Source organism: Centruroides vittatus, unplaced genomic scaffold, assembly GCF_030686945.1.
Source record: "Centruroides vittatus isolate TY-2023 unplaced genomic scaffold, ASM3068694v2 contig_1112, whole genome shotgun sequence".
Taxonomy (NCBI): domain Eukaryota; kingdom Metazoa; phylum Arthropoda; class Arachnida; order Scorpiones; family Buthidae; genus Centruroides; species Centruroides vittatus.
In genome coordinates this window covers 124720-141289 of record NW_027120714.1, presented here as the reverse complement: position 1 = coordinate 141289, position 16570 = coordinate 124720, and the positions used below count along the sequence as shown (strand labels likewise).

General features: G+C 26.8%; 2 protein-coding genes across 2 annotated transcripts in view; one reads left to right on the top strand and one right to left on the bottom strand.

Moving 5' to 3' along the window:
• LOC136976604 (myosin heavy chain, non-muscle-like) overlaps window positions 1-16570 on the top strand; it is a 79352-nt gene that overhangs the window by 11747 nt on the left and 51035 nt on the right.
• Window positions 4892-16570, bottom strand: part of LOC136976673 (uncharacterized) — a 124198-nt gene continuing 112519 nt past the window's right edge. Inside the window, exon 3 of the transcript XR_010880969.1 lies at window positions 4892-4901. The gene's annotated coding sequence lies outside the window, so the exon portion shown is untranslated. The remainder of the gene's footprint in view (window positions 4902-16570) is intronic.

Genomic DNA, 16570 nt, shown 5'->3' with positions numbered 1-16570 from the left:
GAATATTTTTCAAAGGTTATCACTTATATATTTCTGTAACAAATTATTATTATAATATAATTTTTGATTTCTGACTTTAATAGTAACTGCAAAGATAAATGGAATTAGTTGAATTGTTATTTTTTTAAATCTTCGATAAAACTAATGTTTCTTTAAATTTTTTTTAAGTTGTTTTAAACCTGTTTACCTTTACTGTTATTAGAGGCAATGATTCTCTTACAGTAGCAACACAAAGAGTAGAGATAAAGCAGATCAACCAAATTCGAAAGTACTTTTTCTTTTACTATTGAGTGTCATCAATTGAAAAATCAAGCAGAACAAAGACTTTAAAATTTTTCCAAAATAATTTATTCTTTAATAAAATTGTTTAAAATTCAGAAAATACTTTTGAATTTAGTTAAATCTGTTTAATTTCGCAGTGTTGTGCTGGAGCATTATCCATTAAGAGAAGACATCTAAGAGGAAGATCCATTTCCTGAAGATAATTTTTAACAGTAGGAGCAAACACTTCTGTGAGCCAATCCATGAATAAAGTCCGAGTTACCCATACCTTGCTATTTGCCTTCCATCGTACAGGCAGTTTGGACTTTATCACATTTTTGCTCTTAAAGGCATGGGATTTTCAGCATTATAGACTAAAAGTGGCTTGATTTTCAGGTCACCACTTGCATTAGTGCAAAATAAAAGAGTGGGTCTGTTTTTCATGGGCTTGTGCCCAGGAAGTGCTTTCTCTTCTTGGGTTATGTATGTTTGTCTAGGCATTCTTTTCCAAAAAAAGACCAGTCTCATCTCAATTAAACACTTGATTCGAGATGTATCCTTCACTTTTTACAAACTCTGTAAATTCATCTACAAATGGTTTTGCTGCTTTTTCATCTGAACTTGAAGCATCCCCATGTCTGTCTTATGACACTGTGAATGCCAGTTTGTCGATGAAACTTATCGAACCACCCTTGCCTGTCTGCACTTGTAATGGGTGTCTGGGTCAACAAGTCATTGTATAAATTTTTAGCCTTTTCACAAATTATAGCTTCACTAACACTGTCTCCAGCAAGTTGCTTTTCAGTGATCCATATTGGCAACAGTTTTTCAACTTCATCTAAAACCTTAGATGTTTGTTTTGATATCACATTCACTCCTTTAGCCACTTTGGCAGCCTTAAATGCTTTTTTGTTTTTAATAATTGTAGAGATAGTCGATTTTGCCACATTATATTCTTTAGCGATGTCAGAAACACAAATGCCATTCTTGTATTTTGCAATAATTTCTTTCTTTAATGCTACACTAAGACGTTTTCTATTGCCACTATCACTTTTCTCTTTCTTCATACTGATTAAATATATAAATAACAAACTAAAAAACGAAGTTTAGCACACTTGAAAAAGCAATGTTTACCTCGCGCATGTCTAACAGCAACTGAATTTGTGAGGTTCCAGAATGGCTGGAAACTATAATTTAATATCCACATGTTAAAAGTGAAAACACTATTGTTAAGTCGGACCAAAGTTTATGTTAGTTATGTAAGGGAGAGGTAAGGAAAAAACTAGTTGTCAAAACAAACGCGATGCAAAAACAAATGATGTAATGGATCAGGTGGAATGTCTGTGGGGAAGATGAAACTCTGACAGAAGCGCTTATAAACAGTTGATCTAGGTTAAATTTTTGGAAAAGGGGAAAGATTTGATGAGTATAAAAACATTGTGTATGATCATTGAAGTTATAAAATGACAGATAGCAGAAACAATGGGCTAAATTATGAGCACAAGGATTATAGGTTTATCAACAATCTCTGATCAGAGTTGACAAACAGGTGTCAAATAAACGCCTCAGAACAAACCTTTCTCGTGACCTGATTTGGTTTCAGTTTTCACCTGGAGACAAAGAAGAAAACAATCGGGAAGCGAGGAATGGGACGCAGGACTAATCATAACGTGAGATTCAAGGAAGAAATACTGTAAAAATCCAAATCTTAAGGTCAAAACGCAGTTATCCTAAAAATTCTACAGCGATTAATCTGTGTTGTCTTCATCTGGATTAAGCCTGAAGTCTGCCTGCTAAAATTTGTGTTGTGTCTCGCAGACCGCTCCAATCGTCTCAGCTCCATCACCTACTATCGCTTCTGTGACCAAGTGAACCCATCTCATCTGCTCTGGGGCTACAACTGATCAAGCTTGCACTATCGTAGGACCAGCAATACACCGCTCCTCAGTACTGGGAGAAAATACTGTAGATAAACCATTTCCAACCAATTCAAATATGTAAGCGTCTTCCCGTTCTAATAAACAATTTTCACTGTAAAATACTTGTCATCTTTGTCTCCTTTGCCATCACCAATGTATGAATGGACCCTAGACCATCACTGACACACGATTAACTGATTTCCCCTAAAAGTTGGCAAGCTTACAAATTTGACACAAAAAGCCATTAAGTTTGTTATCCAAGACAAAATTTTTGCAAAATAAGTTTGTTAACCGATTTCGTCATTAACCAGGGTTCCACTGTATTTTGATCTTTAAAGTCACACTTCGTCCTATATGCGAGGTCGTCTTATATTTGAGTAAATACGGTAACTTACTTTATTTAACTTTTTAATCTAAAATTTGTAAGCATCATTTAGTGCTCAAATTAAATATTTGATTTGTGATTTTGAGTTAATAAATCTCTAATTCAATTTTGACCAACCTTTCAAGCCAAAGAAGGTTTGCCATTGTTGCTATAGATGCTACTGTTTATAAGCATAATAGAAAATACCAACGTGCAAACTTGCTAATATGAAAGTATTATCTCTATCACTTCATAACATTAATAAAATGATTTCTAAGTTCAGAATATATTTGAAATTTAATAAACTGATACTTTATCATATTTATTATTTAATAACAGACATATCTACAAAAGTGTGCACTGTATTCAGAATTTTCAAAAATTTGATCTTTACTATTTACTATAAAAGTGATAGATGTTTAGGTATAAATATTATCAAGTTCTTTATATAATTGTATCATAAGTTGATATATTTGCTATGTAACAATAGTTCAGATTTTAATTACCTTTGCAGTAAAAGTTAAGATTCTTATGCTATAGTTAGTGTTAAACTACAGTTATATGATGATATCTAATATGAAATGTTACTGGTATATATCATTAGTTCTAAAAAAAATAGTATTAAATAATTAATGTTTTTTTTATTTGAAAAGTTTTTCAAAATTATAATAAGCATGATGACAATTTTAACAAGAACTAAGAAACTTTTTGATCATGAATACAAACTTCACGATTATTCATTCCTAAGCACATACATCTTCACACGCAACCACCTACTCGTGGCTATATAAACATAAACATTACATGTACGGGATACTAATGTAATGATATATCTCTCAAGATGATGATTATTTTCTCAATTAGTTTTTATAAATGTCAGGTAAGGTAATCATTGTTACTTGTTATTAACCTTGAAGATGTTGTATTTGGCAGTGTAGATAAAGTACCTGGTAAATAATGTTACTTAAATAACATTTGCAAACAGTAGACATTGAATTCATTCCAGTTCTGAATCAACTTAACATAAAAGGCTTTGAAAAATACTGAGTCTGTATTAGTTTATTTTGATTTAATTTAGATGCTAGTTTACTAAAAAAATACTTAATGAAAATAATTACATTTGTTCAGAAATTTATAAACATGGATTATTTAAATATGATTTTGATACTTCTCTTATAATATTTATTACGCACATACATACATACATACATACATACATACATATATGTACTGTACAGTACAATATGCATGCATTATACTGGTGTGTATGTAAAATGGCTATATTTTAAATGTATATTATGGAAATATAACAGAACGAGCAATTATTTATTGTGACATCATCACAATGCCAGGCTGCAATTTTTAATAATTTTTTAATTTAAAACATATGCTCTCCACCTCAAATTAGTAGTGTCTTGCTTCTGTACATCTTACTTTTCTATTAGATAGATGATCGGTACGACTCTTGCTAACTCCTTTCAGGGAAAAGTTTTGAATTGAAATAACATGACTTCTGGTGCAAACTGGAAGTTTGTATATAATAAAGTTATTGTACAAGTGCCATCTATGCTGTTTATAAGATATGTAATAACATACATAACATCATACATTAGTAATACCAAATGATTGCTAGATTTTTATCAGGCTATATTCAGGCTAATTAATAATCCAAAACTATTTCTAACTATTAAATATATTGTAAGATGGTAGGTTAACTGCATGCAAGTTAATTGGGGCCTTCTGCTTCTAATCTTTTTGTATCTGGTCTTGTTTTTCATTTGTTTAACTCAGCTCTCAAGATTAAGGAAAGATGGACGGACAGATGGACAACAGTGAGAATTTGTGTGTACAGTTTTTCAAATTGCAGCCTAATTAATGCCAAGTTCTTATATGTATAATATATGAATATCAGATTGTTATTTTCAAGGAAATTTAGAAAGCATGATAAAGTTAAATTATAAATTAATATTTTAAAATTTCTAATAATATAATATATAATCATTTTTAATATATATTAAATCTTGATGTCGAATATTAAATTTTCAAAATTATAGTAATATGAATTTGTTTTGCTCATGTTTATTGTTAACAGCTTAATGTAGAACATTTAAAGCGATTGTAGAAGCTGCTCTGTGCGGTTTCCATAATCTGCAATAATTCATTGAATTTAGTAATTTTTCAAAATATTTACTTTTAGTGAAAAGTATAATGATGATGATTGATAATTCTACTCATATGGTTCTGTTCAAATTTTTTCATTTGGTAATTGAATGTTTTTTTAATCTTACATATCAAAGTGTTTTATATATATATAGCATTTGAGTAGATGTTATAGGAAAGTAGTTGATGGAAGAAAGCTAATTTTTGTATAAATAATTAAAAATGTATTTATTTATTGAAATAATTTAACAAGCATTATTTTAGAGCTTATAATTTCAATTAGAATAATATCACATTCATTTTATTAATTTTATGTGTTAATCACCTATATTAAAGTTTTTTATAAATGAATGAAGTGTTGCATGAGTTCCTTATTGTAGTAGCAGAAGATATAACTATTCTATGTTTTCTAATGTATGTATACAAATGTGGATAATTTGAAAATGCATATATAGGTAAACATATAAGAAAATTATTCTTAAGTAAAAAGTAGTTTAGGAAGCAGTTTATTCCATATTTGATCTATTAAAAATTTTATTGCTAATTAATTATAATTAACACAGAAAATAATTAATGGTTTTTGTTTTGGTAATGTTTGGTTTTCATCTGACAGATTCTTTAAATTAATTATTGTGAGACCAAAGTTAAATTTTTAAAGGGGGAGATCATCATCTAGTAATTTTTCTTATGTATAGCATCTAAGAGATCAGCAATCTTCATGAAGTAGTGAATCAACTTAGATTCACAAAATTTTGATCCTTGAGTAAGATCCTTTAACTGTGAGTCATCTAAATATGAGTGTATGAATCCACAAATATTAATTTTTGATTGATTGAAAGATCACAATATTATCAAATTTTCACTTAAATTCTATCTGAAAATAATGAAAAAATAGTAAAATAGATATTGCAGAACAAAAACAAATCATTAATTAAACATGCTATATATTCAATTATATTTAAACAATACCTTAAGTACATAACAATATAAATAAATTTATTTTTAGATTAATAATTTTGAAGAGACTAATGATATCATTTTACAGTGATTTTACACACTGATTATTATTGCCAAAATTCATGTTCAATATTATCACCAATAGCTGCAAGTTCTTTCTAAAAACTAAGTTATTACTCATTAATATGTTATTGTCACACACATTGCAAGCAGTACATGTGGGATTATTATTGCTAAGTCAGTGGATCGGGTATGTACTTGACAGATGGCAGTATGTAGCTTAACAAAAAACAGTAAAATTGGCTTTAACAGAGAACATATTAAAAATTAATAAGCATAAACAGTATTCTTGAAATATGATTTAAAGCTGCAATCATAAGTGCATCAAATACAATTATACAATATAAATATAATTAATTTTTTAAATTTCATTTTATTTGAATATATTAATTGTTTTTTATTGTTTTACTGTAAAGTTAAATAATGTAACTAAACAATAATATACTGTGTTTTTGTGAATTCTTCATATTATTTTCATATAGAATCATATTTATAGGGGTAGGCTATAACTTGAGAATTATACTTGAAAGTTTACAGTTTATTTAGCTGTATAATGTTTTGAAAAACTATTTCTCAATTAAATTCAGAATTGAAAATATAGATGAAGTTATGAAATAAAATGTACAGTTTATTCTTGCATTTTTCTGATTGCAGATTTTATTATCTACAAAGTTTACCAATATAAATAATTTTTATTCTCTTGCTGACTATAAAAATTGAGTTCAAAAAAACTTTTGTAGTAATATAGTAGAGCATTGATTATCCAAATACCGATGAACTGAAACATTGGTTAACCAAATGCATTCCAGATGGCAATTCAAATTTTTGCTAGTGCTGTGGCATTGCAGCGCTTGCCCCTCCCTACCAACCCAAACTGTAGGCCTACTTTAATGTAAGGTATGTATTTGTAAGACGTGATACAAATTATAACAGTACAGTTTTGTGTTTAATATATTTTTTGTAAATGATCAGTTATCCGAACAACCCCAGTCTCGAATTGTTTCAGATAATCGATGCTCTACTGTAGTATATTTTAGTATAATAGAACTTTTTCAATGTGTCACAGTAAAATTGTGAATGTATTGGTAATACTATAGAAAAAGAATTATTATAAATATCTTATATCTGACTAATTTGGAATTATAAATTTTTGAAATTACTTCTTTATTTTCACTGTTGGATTATATGTTTAAGGTGCCAAAAGCAATCAATAATTAATAAAATATTTTGGTAGTTTTCATTATATATTAATTTCTACATATTTCATAATTAATACTTCATTTTACAAAATTTTGCTGTTATAACTTATACAGTATAAAAATTATGAAAATTAAAACAAAGTTTTTAAAAAGTAATCTATTAATTAACACATTGACTGCCTTCTCCCTGATGCCATTCTCAATTAGACATGTTGTTATATACAACCCTCAATTTATAACATTTATTCTTCATCTAAACTTCTAACAAATGCTTATTTTTGCCAAAATTATTTATTCAAGTTATCTCCTAGTTGGTTTGTGAAACAGAAAATTCTTCACACAGACCAATTATGAGATACTTTGATCAACTCAGCTAGCATCAAACATTATTAGAGATTACAATAACAATGTTTGGTATATTTTCAAATTTTTGCTAGTGCTGGTTTTAATAAGAAAGCATTTAATCTGATTTATCATCAGATTAAATGCTTTCTTAATAAAACCATCAGATAGCAGAAAAAATTGCTTTACATATTCTGGAAATAACTATACATACCATATATCCATTTCTCTCAAATAACTGATTTCAAAAAAGTCTGAAATTCAGACAAAAAATCATTGGATGTTTGATTACAAATAAAATGCAAACACAGCAAAGAGAATTAAGACAAGATGAATTTCATTATTTAGAAGATATGTCATTCATTGGAAAAAAAAAACTATACCTGATTAAGCTGTTCCAAGTATGCACAAAAGATTAAAAAAATACTATAAAACATGCTATTATTGTCCAGTGTGTCAAAAGATGCCCATTCTTAGTGTGAAAAGTATTTCAATAAAACATCACCAATAAACATATTGTTTATTTGTAGAAAAATAATACAAAATAGTTAAAATAGTGTCTTTAAAACTCATTAAAATATTCTGTTCTCTCAGTACCGGAGCTTTATTTCTTATCTCAATATTTACTGTTTTAGACACTGTCTACTTATTATTTACATCTACATATACTTCATGTTGGGCTTACTATGTTAATAAATGATATTACTATTATATTGTTTACATCTATTTGCTGCAAATATGCTTATTTCTAGCAAAAAAAAAAAAAAAAATTAAAAAGCAACATGATGTTTTATAAGACAACTCATAAGTAGCATTTGGTGACAAATCAACAAATTTCTCATGTATGGTAATCAACATGTTAAAAATAACAGTAATTATTATTACTGTCAAATAAATTTAATAATTGTCTTAAATGATTTTAATATTATCCCTAAATTTATTAGGCATGAAATCAATCAGTATGTCAGAATGTTACGAGCTGATTTAGCCATGTAAATTAATACAAAATTTGATATTGGCAAAATATTATAATATGAATTTTATTGTACAAGGATTATAAATAACCATTCATCTTTTTTTTTTCTATAAAAGTTGTGAGGAAAAATAGTTTACTAGTCTTGTAAAAAAATAAAAGTAATAATTTTTTGATAAAATAATTTATGCTATAGTTATTGAAAAGTTTGAAAATACAAAATATATATTAATGTTTTTATAGTTTAATAAATTATGTCACATATAGAACATTTTACAACCTAAAAAACGATTATACTATTACAGATACAAATATAGAATAATTTTAAAGATAGTAAATTGATAGTTGCTTATCAGGTATACCATAGGCTACTTATCTTCTATGTAAGAAAAAATTCATCTTTCGTTTTAAAATTATAATGAATTTAAAATAATTAAATTTATTAGTTTTTACTGATAACTTACTAAGATTCTGAATATATAAAATGTGTAGATGCAGCAATTTTTGTAACTAATTAATGGATTTGATTTTTATAAAATTGCATTTCTATTTTTGAATTTGTCAACTTAAATGAATAGAGTTTTTCACTTGCATTGTTTCAATAAACAAACACTTTTTAAACATTATAAAGCTTTAATTAAAGCCAAGTTTATTATGTCTGTAGATAGAGAAATAAGTTTAAAAGTTAAATTGCCTGTTAGCATCTAGATTCTGCTGTATATATCTTTTAAAGCATTGATATTATTTAGGTTAAATTTATTGTAATTTTTATTAGAATAAAAATGTTCATTTAATTGTTCAGGATTCATGTAAATTGATTTTCTTTGTGGAAAACAAAGAAAATCAATTCCTTTGTTTATTAATTGGCTTTATTGAATTTTGAATGAAATACTAATTATTTATTAACAGTGAAATTGAAAGAATCTACTTAGTATTCATTCAGTTATCTTTTATATATTTTTATTATGATTTAAAATAAGATATAAAATAAATAAAATGTTCCTGTAGTTAGATCAAAGTCAAACAAAATTTCTGTAAATAAGAAGTTTTGCCTTATTTCTGTAATTTAACAAGTAAAAAATGAGCTTTTAACAAAATTCTTGGAGAAAAATTTGTATGTTTATTATGAATTTATATTATTACTAGAGGGTTTCATCTCTTGCTTTGTCTTTATTTTCAATATAGACTATTCATAACAAAACTTTCATGATGATTCATTGATTGTTGGTGCCATCATTTCTATATATGCTAAGTATTTTATACATTATATACATAGAATAGATTTAGTCATATGCAAGATTAAAAAAAATTAACCTATTCCTAAAGTATGTAAATTTGTTATAGTTACGTGGATCATATCATTTACAATCCAACTGGGGACACATTTCAGAATCAGTGAAAATGGGATCTAAAACTGATTGAACTTTGGTAACTTTTAAAAATTTATTTATATATAGATCTATAAATAGGTGACATTATATTGACATGTTAAGAAAGTTGCTCTATACATAAATTGATTCTACAATCAAATATAAAAACAGTGAAAACCAGATATAGTTCCTGAAAATTGTGGATGTCTAGTTACCCTATTTATAATTCTTCCTTAATTTATTAATTATTTTATGACATGTATTGTCCATTTAAAATGTCTATTGAATTGCTAGTATGTAATATCAAAATAGCAAACAATTGCATTGCATGTCTTAAGCATACAATTTGAATATTCTTCACAAATAATGGTCTGTTCATCATTTGACTATCATTTGTGATGATGAATCAAATCATATGCTGTTAGATGCATGCACTGGCTTAGCTAGGGAGGAGCCTAAGAGGTTGAGGCCACTTTTGTAATAAAAATTCTAAATATAAGTAATTTAATTGTAGAGTTAACTACTGACTTAGTAATTTATATATATTTGTTATAATCTGTTATGTAAATATTGAAAATGAAAATAATGTATAGTGATTCATATAAAATTTTAACTTGGGCTCCCCCTTTACATCGGATCCAGTTATGCTACTGGATGCATGTAAGTCATGTTACTTAAGAATCACAAAATGGGAAGCTGTATAAAATACCAGTTATGCTTTCTTTGAATTGTGAGTATTCAAGACTAAATTAAATACATTTAATTGTTCTAAAACTACTTTCTTGTTCCAGAAGATGAGTTTAAAAAAACATAAAATTGTTTAAATATTGTAATTGTGTGAATTACTCTTTGTTTTACACTGTCTACAAACATAAAAAATCTAGACTGAAAAAAACTATAGAGAAGACACTGATTCATCAACATAAGAGCAACAACAGTAGGTGGCCTTCAAATTAAAGCTATTTTTAATATGAGATCCTAATTTGAGAGAATGTATGTCCTTATTTTAGCTGCTATATCAGAGTCAATCATTTCTAAAACAAAGTTATAGTATTAATTAAATTTATATTTAACATATTTTAAAAATTAAGAGTCATTCTTTTAAAATTTTATCAGCTAGAAATGCCAGTGAAATTTGAAATTTGACTATTTTAATATTACCTAAAAGATAAAATCAAGACGATGGCCAATATAAAAATTTATTTATACTGTATTTATTAAATTTTTTTTCTCTACTTATCATTAATTAACTAATTATAAGATTTTATAAAACTATTGTATATTTTAAACATAATTTTTTATAGAAAGTAAACATTTCAATGTAAGTAAATGAATTTCATTAATAAGGTTCATATTTTATATTGCCATCATTTAAACATAATTGATAATTATGGTTAATAATAATGAATATAAAAATTGTTATATGTTAAAAATGAATATACAGTCAAACCTGTTTTTATGCGCTCTTTTTATGTGCGATTTTTATTTGTGCGATTTTTTTAATGCGAATTTTTAATTTGTGCGGTATAGTTGGCGACTAGTCTCGTGCGATTCGTCATGTCTTACGTTGACTTATTATAGCTAAATAAACTTATTATAGCATAAATGCACTTATTATAGTAATATTATTGCATGAATATGCGAAAAATGAAATAATTTACTTTTTAAGTCAACAAAACACCACCTGGACAAAAATATGTAAAACAGACGATAGACCAGACGATGCAGTCAAGTGCTGACATCTGTTGTCAATAAATTCTATTTCGTACGGTTTTGAGTTATTTTCTATGTGAGACTTTTTTATGCGGTCCCTGTCGACCGCATAAAAAAATTATTTTTTTAATTGTGTTGCGAAAACTATTATTTACAGCCATTCGTGAAGTTTCGTGAGATTTTTTTTAATGCGTTTTTTTTAATGCGGTCCCTATCCCCCGCATAAAAACAGGTTTGACTGTATTGTTAATTTCTGGAAGTAGAATTTTGTGAAGAAGCATGAACTATCATATTAGATTTTTTTAATTATAAGAGAGCATTATTTTATGAAAAAATTGATTAATTTACAAAATGGTGCCGTAAATTATTTTATACAGTTTTAGAAGCAAAATATAAGTTTTGATACAATTTTTTTTTTTCCAATTATATTTATTGATTGAAGTTTTTAAAACATTCGGAAATTAAATTGCTTTTCAAACCCATTTATATTTTTTAAGCCTTATGTAAAGGCTTAAAAAATATTGAAAGATTTTCATAATTTGAATATTGATTTTTAAACATAAAATGTGAACATATTTTATGGTTAAAAAATTTTGTATTGAGGAGAAATTTTTTAAATATTGAAGATTTAAGATACTAAAATATAAGATTTTGCAACTAATTCAAGCATATTAATTAATAAATTCAGTGTTTAAGTATTTAATTTTGAAAGTGATATTAATGACAGAATGTTAGCAATAAAAGTTATAAATATTCAACAGTAATCAGAATATTATTGAATAATAATTTATATTATAATAGGTCATTCAAGACTTGGTTTATATTATTTTTATGATTTTTGTATTTATAACTTAAAATGTTTTTTCAGATAAAGTTTATATTTCTTGGATCAAAACGGTGGGGCAAATGAGAGTTTTAATTTGTAACAAAATATAGCAAAAGATAGTTTTCCTTTTCTTTCTGTCCTGTGAACAGTAAGAGTGCATTTTTAGCAAGCCCATTATGGGTTTGGCCAAGCCCACTATGAGGGATGGCCTGGTGGTAAGGGATTGGACCAATATATTCAGACGGACCACTCAAAAAATTTTTAGCGGTTTTTTTGTCATGTCTGGATTTATTCCTGGGTCCTTCAAAGTGATATGTTACTGTTTTAAGTGCTTTTGGAGCCATCACAAAAAAAATGTTTTGAAAAAATGAAAAAATTTAGAAATGATTTTTAATAAGATTATTTATTCATATAGTAATTACATTAGTGAAACTATATTTAGAGTGATTTCAAAAATAACTGTAACAGGGGAACTTTGAATGTATAAATCTAAGTAACATTAGTAAATTAAGCAATCCTCTCTTAATGGTGAAGTTGGAGAAACTCTAACATTTAATCCTAGTCAATGGACAGATAAAAGTTGTTGATAGGTAGCAATTTTCCAAATTTAACACTATTAAAAGTGCATTGCTTAATTAATTTAGTAGATTATCTACAGTGGCTAGTTCAATCTTGTAATAAAACATTTAATGTTTTAAATATTTTACAAGTGAAATTTAGATAAATTTTAGTAATACATATACAAATTACTAAATTATAATTATAATAATGGAAATCTAATAAGATTGTCAATAGAAACATTTGCATAATTTATGAAAAATTTGATATGTAATTCTTATAGACCTAGAATTAACATTTTTATTCTAATAATTTAAAAATATCTTTATTAATTCTAATTTTGCTATTCCAAGGACAAAATAAAATTGCATCCACTTGCTCTTATGAAGCTCAAAATTGTAACTATGAACTGTCATTCTTCTGTCTAGTTGTAACTTTTAAAAAAAGCTCCCAAGCTTCACTTTTATGATATAAGTTAGCATTATAAAAAATTTATTACTTCTTAGTTTGGATTTTACACTTCTGGAAATCAGAATGATCATAAGTGAAAGTAAGAAAATGGAAGAACTTTGATATAATGATAATACAACAATTTACATTTAATGTATAAACACTAAATACTGAATAATAAGACCTATGTAAATATATTCTGTAACAAATATAATGTATATTATGAAAAATAATTTAATATATCACTAAGTAATGTGTGTGTAAGGTGCTATGCACAGAGTTATCCCAAGAGCTTGCTTATATCCTATTTCATAACCTTTCAAATTTGTCCTCAAACCACAATGAAGTTATTTTCAAAATATAATTGAGTTTTAAACGTTTAATTTTAAATAATATTTTATGCAACTGAATTCCTTTAACAATCTGATAATATTCTCATCCATTTGACTTTAATATTAATTCAAAATAAATAATTTTTAATATGGATCAGTGTGAAATAAAATGAATTGTTCAATGGTTATATTATTTACTGAATATAGTTAGATTTTTCTGATAAATTTCACTTAACATTCATTTGAATATTTATACAATATAAATTGAAGTAATCAGTAGATCCAGAACCCAAAGGGAGATAGGGTACAAACTCAAAAATTAAAAATATTTGAACAGTTGTAAGTTCCTTTTATTGATGTGTGCCAGACAATTGTATTGTGGTCCCATAAACTGTAATTGCCATAATAAATGTTTTAAAAACGACATTTTGAGATTTGAACAAATAATTTATTTCAATGGGGGGCGGGCTTAATCCACTGTAGCATCCCATGGATCCTCCCATTGGGGTAATTATGAGTAACAAGTTCTGAATAAATTCGAATTAATCGTAAGTTTACGTATAGATTTATTTCAGAAATGATATTACAATTATAATATGAATTTTTTAAGCCATTAAAGTGTAGTATAAAATTTTAACAAAGTAAAAAATTTGGAAAAATAAATAAGGATGGAAACTAATTAATTAATATTGTTCTACAAAAATAGCGGTTAATAAATGATAAATATTTTAATCGAATTTTTATTTTATAAATTTGAAATCTAAAATATTCCGCTGACGTTAACAATTCAGAGAACGTGACACACTTACTAATCGGAGTCAGAACGTAACGGCAAGATATCGATAAATTTATTAATGATTACAGTTTAAAAAATCTTTCTCCTAACTTTATTTTTCCACATTTGACTGTTCACAACTCATAATTTAAATTAAAAAAAATAAACCCATAGAAAACTTCACTTGTCAACTTAAAAGAGAATTATAATGCTTAATCAAATTAGTTTCAGTCAAGTTTTTCTCAGAATTTTCATTTGTAATTTATAATTCATAACTTTTAATTTATCGTATCTTCGGTAATATTATTATTTAATTAATTAAAATTTATGATACAACTAAACATTTGACCTCCGACAAAGCCGTTTTATTTCGATAATAATCGTTAGGCCGGATCAAGGTCAGTCACTGCTAGACTTTCAAGCCTTCGCTACCTTAACGTATCCTTGGTTGTAGGAGCAATCAGCGTGGGTAGAACAAATATGGAAATACTCTAGAAATATGAGCTTAAATGGCCAAATGTATATCATTAGGGTAATTAAGTATTCTTCGATTTTTTTTAAAGCATTCTATTACAAATGAAATATGTTTATGCCTTAAAAACTGATCACGTAGCGTAATCAATGCGGATCCTTAACGAACTGGAAAACTCCATTTATATCTTTTTTCCTGTCTTTTACTAGAAACAAGTTCCATTTGTCCCCCCTTTTTTGTAGTGAAAATTGCTAACAAAACTCTTTTATTATTATTAATTTTATCGTTAAAAAATTAAAAGAAGCGCTCGAATATATTTTAAGAATATCAGACAGTTCACTAACTGATTAGCTTAAGGTTTCAGCAATCTCGAATTTTTCAACCGTGGAAGAGCTGTCAATCGTGAAAGCGTGCTTTGATATTATCTTAATGGGTTTTTAACACATCTATGTTGTTTCATTGCCAATTTTCTGAAAAAGATGTCACGCTTTCGCTGATTCTTTTAACAAATATTTCTGAAATGCATTTAAAAACGGTAACGTAAACAACTTAGCTCTGTGTATATATATATGTGTGTGTGTGTGGGTTCTTATATATACACATATATATTTTCTAGTGGCATGGCTTTTTCTAACCCCTTTCTTTTGTGTAATACCAGTTGTTTGAAAAGAATAGTTGACAGTTTCTAGTTCTGTCGGTTGCTATTACCGTTGGCATTGTACTCGTGGCCCACATAGTTATAACTAAAATAGCATCTGCACAATCTCCAATTCCTTGTTGAATTTAATTTTCTTTTTAAAATTTATACAACGCAATGATTGGATTTAAATACTAATAATACGCAAATGAACCGTTTATTTGACGAGTTTACCCCTTCGTGATATTTTTTATTGTTGTTATTATTTTTATATAATATCCAATGGATTTCTTTGTATTATTTCTATATATTTACCTTTTCTATTTTCATTTTTCTCAGTTTGGGAATTGTAATTCTTATTACGTGGCTTCGTTTTCTTTTAAAAATAACAATTTCGGTAGAATGACGAACAATGGCGGCGACCGAAACCGATGTGTCGTCTGCTCGCAATCTTCATCGCGTTCTTCTGACGTCACGCGCCGAATCGAGTCGTCTGCCATTAAGAATTTTTAAATAAAATAATTTAAAATGACTTCAAATTTATGAATTTTTAAAATAAAATTTTTATAACAATACATTTTAATAATAATTTGACTCGCAATTTTAATTTTATTTCTTAACAATATTAAAAAATAAATAAATATTGTAAAAATGTTTTTGTCATGAAATAAAATTTCTATAAAAATTATATACAATAAATAGATATTATGTCTTTATATATTTATTGAAATTAGTCTAAAGCAAATTAAAATAATTTTTCTTTATAAAAATTTTATTTTGAAGTAACTTTACTAAATATAATTTTTAATTGACAATTAAAATATCTGTCATCAGTCATTAAAACAAATTTTATATAACTGTATAATTTTTTCCCTGTAAAATTCTGTTCCTATTAAAGCTTATTTCCCTATTTAAAAGATCTCAAATACAACTACAAAGGCCCAAAAGTTTTGAGAATTAATGTGGTTTTTGTGGTTTTCTACATAAATAAAACAGCAGTTTACATGATTCAAGTGTTGTTTTGTATATTTTTATACTTTAAAGCAAATGCAGATAAATTGTTACATTGCAAATTTGCATATTTTTTTTTAGTTTTTCCCTCTATAATTTCTTCAATTTTGAGAGTGCCCATCAGTGGTCTAGTACAGGAGTCAGCAGTTTGTCAAGTGAGAAGAGCCAAATTGTCATGGAAACAGGATAAC